Source organism: Triticum aestivum, chromosome 4A, assembly GCF_018294505.1.
Source record: "Triticum aestivum cultivar Chinese Spring chromosome 4A, IWGSC CS RefSeq v2.1, whole genome shotgun sequence".
Taxonomy (NCBI): Eukaryota; Viridiplantae; Streptophyta; class Magnoliopsida; order Poales; family Poaceae; genus Triticum; species Triticum aestivum.
Genome location: NC_057803.1, coordinates 443,016,550 through 443,021,490, shown reverse-complemented (window position 1 = coordinate 443,021,490; position 4,941 = coordinate 443,016,550). Strand labels below are relative to the sequence as shown.

The window sequence follows — 4,941 nt, the reverse complement described above, 5'->3', positions numbered from 1 at the left end:
GAAATTGAAGAAGCGTGATTAGAATAAGACTAGTGGGACTAGTTGATGAGACATAAACTCATCACAAATACAGTAGAAGCAAGTAGAGGTATGTCCGGGGCAAAGAAGTAGGGAAATATCCACATGGAGTGATGTGGGTAGTTGGGGCAGTGGTGTAAGCCGGCTATAAAGAAAGTTGTACCTGAGGGATGTCGGGATGTATTTATCTTAGAGGAAGGCAGCAGGAGGCAGCAACTGCCCACGTCGCGGCAGTGAGCAAGAACCGCACCGGCTTTGTGAGAGAGAACGGCGGGGACCCCTGATTGGGACGCGCAGATAGTGGGTTTTCACCGTCAACGACGGCGACCGCATCTACACAAAGCATCCACCCCTTCGCCCGGCAGACGTGATCTGCCCGGGTGTTAGAGATGTGGCCACAATCGTTTTGTGCGAGTGAGTGTGAAGAGAGCAACCCCAGCAAGCAACCGTGTAGGCTCGTCCTGGCTATGTATATAGTGGAGCAGTTTCTTTTTCTCTCCATATGAACCTATTTATATTGTGTACGTTCCACTGAAGAAAAAAAACTTTATTTATAGATGACGCGGCACCGTTCATGCATGATTCCCGACCCTCCATTAAGTGAGTAACTACTACTAGACGCGTCAAATTATCACGTGGGTTGCATCATCATATAGAAATGAGCTCCACCATGTTACGTGTGTGGTTGGAGAAGACGCAAAGAGTGCTACTAGTACTACGTGCGTGGGTGCGTGCACCTCTTCTCTTCGAGCACGGTTATTAAAGTATAGCCCACTACTCTACCACGCGATAATTATATGGGCAAAGACTATAGGCAGTAATAATCTTTCCCTAATAATAAAGTACGGATTGAATCTGTCGGGTTCACCATCGCGTCCTTTTTCACAAAGGCCCCTGTGGTTTTTAGAAATCAACCCCCAGTCCTATTTTAAGTGGCTATTAGAGAAAACGTTTCGTTCTTACATAGAGAACCCTGTATTATTGTGTATTCGACCGGTGGTCCTTTTAGGGGCAAAAACGAGTGCGCCCGAGCCAGGGAGCTCGGCTCTGCACCAGGCGCTCGCCCCGACCCCGTCTTCCTCCGCCGCCTCGCCGCGCCGGCCGGCATCACCGGAGATCACCGCCGCCGCGAACAGGTCACATCGCCGCACCTGCCTTCTCCTCCTCCCTCTCCTTCCCCCTCCCTCTCACCATCTCTCTCTCCCTCTCATTGCAGCGCCGCCATGGCCGCCCCGAGCTTTGCTGGCAGCCACGCCGCGTGACTCCGGCGGGATCCGCTCGCCCCTGCCCGGATCCGCATCCCCCAATCCACCGCGCCGCAGATCCGCCCGTCCGCCAGCCTCCCCCCTGCTCGACTCGGGTGGACGGGCGAAGTTTCTGACTTGCCATTGTAGTTGACCTGAAGCTCCATTGGTGAGGACCATTGTCGCTGCTACAGGTTAGGGAGGAGGCTCGAGGCAGCCACAAATTATGTCCTGCACTGCTTCAACACCGGCCTATTCTAGCATAATCTTCTGCCGTGAGGTATTTTCTTGTGCACTTGGATGCTTGTACCAATATTTAAGGCTTTTCGTTCGTGAAATTGAGCACTAGCTGGACAAACTATAGGTTTACTTCATGTTTCTTCCCTTGGTAGTTTACAGATCTTTCCTGTATTGATGATATTGTCCTAAATTTGTTTGAAATTGAGGGGATGTGATTTTCAGCCCTCAAGCAAAAAAGTGATTGAGGGTTCTAGCTATACAACGAAATTAATTTCAGTAGTTTAAGTTTTCATTACACTTTTTGCAAACATTGGTTAAATTTCCTTTTGCTAAGAAGACCTCGCATGAAGGGGAGCCTTGGCGCAGTGGTAAAGCTGCTGCCTTGTGACCATGAGGTCATGGGTTCAAGTCCTGGAAACAGCCTCTTACAGAAATGTAGGGAAAGGCTGCGTACTATAGACCCAAAGTGGTCGGACCCTTCCCTGGACCCTGCGCAAGCGGGAGCTACATGCACCAGGTTGCCCTTTTTTTTTTTTTTAAGAAGACCTCGCATGCTTGAGGTTGAGGTTAATTTCCTGTCTTCGAAATTCGAAATTATGATATAAGGATTTTATGCTGGTGTTTAAGTCAGCACTACCTCCTCTTATTATTATTTTTGTTGTGTTTTTAACCTATATGAGTGCAACTGCAGAATTTGCCACTAACGTCACCATTATATATGCAGGATTTGATGCAGCAAGGGCCATTTGTTTGACAGAAATAGAGTTGTTGCCGCAAGAGAGGTACAAATCAAGGACCGAGGAGGGATGAGTGTGAATTTGATCTAAGTTGGGTTACTTTCTATGAATAGACGATGCGATTGCTTTGTTATTTCGTTTAATTAATAGAAAAATTGATGAGGCAATTGGAAGAATCAAGCAGCAATTTTACTACATATCTGCGCCATTGATTTGGTCATCTCTGTCACTAGCAAGTTGCATAAGAAAGAGTGTGGCGTTGCAGAGGCGTGTATAATTGTGAGTCCCTCAATTATAGAGAGGATCCAGGTGAAAGATGTAGGTGGTGTGCGGATTGAACTCTAGATCAGGAACCTGCAGTACTAGATGGACGATAACTATGCTTACAATTGTTGACCGAACACTGTGAGGTATGTGCCTGTCCCTCTTCCACCCATATCAACAAGTAATTTTGGAAGAAGCTAATTTAGTGTAGCAAGAACATCATATTTTAGATACAGTCTGCAAATCAATGTACTTTGTCCGTCTTTCCTTCACCAAAGCATGCGTTGTGAGATCATGATTACTACCAGGTACTCCCTCTGTAAACTAATATAAGAGCGTTTAGATCACTATTTTAGTGATCTAAATGCTCTTATATTAGTTTACGGAGGGAGTACAACATTGCAATTTATTGTCCAAAATGTTCCTTGAACACACTCCCAAATTCCCAACCATCAGCAATTATAGTCTCCTCAATTCAGATGCATAATTACATAATATTGTTATACATGTTGCTTAAGTTGATCACCATTATGCTGTTAATTGGACCTCAAGAATAGATATGACACCTTACCTTAGGCAGCTCTTTATTTTGTGGACGTTAATTCAATTTTGGAAGTTGATTCAAGTCTGTTGTGCTTGAAGTAGATTCATAGAAGCTACAGTTCTGTTAGTATATGAACAAAAAGCTTATCTTATATGTGTGACCGGAGTTGCAGAATATGAATAGGGGAATGATCATAGATGCCAACACCTACAGTATGATTTATCTTGATAGAGGTGCAGTGGATTTGTAAGTAGTTTTAGTGTTTTTTTGTAGATAGCTCAAGTACTTGAGCTTCTGCAATCATGAAAAAAACAAAACAAGGGACCAGTAGTCAGGTTCTAGTACACTGATGCTTTCTCTGTTAAAATCTTGACACACATTATCAATCTCAATAGCTTAATCGATTCTAAGCTCACCAGAAGTATTTGTTCAGAATTTGGATCATCGGTCGCATATGCTTATACTCGAACCCTCTATAACGTGGTATTCTTGTGCCAGATTTTTGCCATTCGGTAATAGTTATAATTGCATACTTCGATCTAGGAGTAATGGTTGTCCCAGGATGCGTCTCATGTCTTACTTTGTGACAGCAGTTGGTTGCATTTCAGTGACAGTCAATTCAACCTTGAACAAGCAACTAAATAGCAGGTCTTCTTTGGTTGGAATCACCACATCTCATCTATGTTACTGCAAAAGCTTTTCATTATTGGACCAAGCTTATGCGATATGCATTGCAGTAAGTATTAGTTACCATGTTCAGTTTGTATGACCAATTTAATTACTTCTCTTGTGTGGAGAAAAACTCTTTAATTGCTTCTTTTGTTTGTGCGAATAAAGCCGTCGAGTTACTTCAAAAATGTCATTTTCTCCTAGGATGTAAGATTATGTTATGTGGGCGGGCTGATTGATTTGCAGGTCAGTAAGGCTGTACATTGTGTGGAGGAACTGAATGTGTATCCTGTTCAGTGCACATCGACAAAACTGGATTCAAAAAAGTAAAATATAGCACTTGTGTGGCATCTATCATCGAGCAGCACCCTTACTGTGACGTCTAAAAAGGAAACGGTTTACTGGATCAGATGTGGAAGAGGAAAAGAAATCGGAAGCAAATCCATACAACAACTCGACCAGCAGTAAAGTACCCAGCTTTCAGAGATTGGACACCTAGATTAGTACACAGAAAAGTTGGACTACTTGATCGTCTTGAAGGAGGATGTCTACATGTACTAAACCAGTAAATCGTTCATGGATATTTCTTTATAATGTCTGCAATGACTCGTTCGTCGCTATTTAAAATTTTGATTAGTCTGGTGGCCCTTTATAATGTTTGTGCAATCTATACGAATAATTCCATGTGCATATGTAATTTACCACAAAAATTAGTAACTAAGGGGAAAGACTACGATTATCCCTGGAAATGCAATAATGTTGCAAAACAGTTAAGATCATATGAAAAATTACATATCTTACCCTGCTGCTTGCACTCCTCAACGACTGCTCCTTCTCCCTGTCACTGGCATGGTTGCATTATACGCTATAACCAACATCCATGAATAAAATTTAGTAAAAGCATTTGATAAAAGAAGAAAAGGAGTGAAATGAGATATACGTCCTACTATCTGGGAAGCTTAGTGATCGGGATCGGAACTTATCATCCGTGGGACAAATGGTGGTGGAGGCAAAAGTCATGATCAGAACATTGAGAGTTCAAGATCACCTGGGTCCGAAGGACAGCAAATGGTGCTGCCCATTTGCTGGCGCGCTTAGGAATAAGCAGTAGAGCATCGGTCCTTTGGGACTCAGTTCCCCCTATTGTATTCTTAGTGTTGTATTAGACGGAATTCCTAATTGAGTTTAATAAAGTGGGGCTGTGAACTTCAAAAGGAGAAGTGTT

General features: G+C 43.3%; 1 long non-coding RNA gene across 4 annotated transcripts; it reads left to right on the top strand.

The window, feature by feature from the left end:
* The first annotated feature begins 982 nt into the window (after positions 1-982).
* Positions 983-4,352, top strand: LOC123086255 (uncharacterized). 4 transcript variants are annotated; one of them, XR_006440764.1, is made up of 5 exons: positions 983-1,154; positions 1,235-1,542; positions 2,227-2,649; positions 3,641-3,783; positions 3,963-4,352. It is a non-coding gene; the product is annotated as an uncharacterized lncRNA (long non-coding RNA). The 4 variants fall into 4 exon arrangements; XR_006440763.1 differs by having other exon boundaries at positions 3,641-4,352; XR_006440762.1 differs by having other exon boundaries at positions 2,227-3,783.
* The last annotated feature ends 589 nt before the right edge of the window (positions 4,353-4,941 follow it).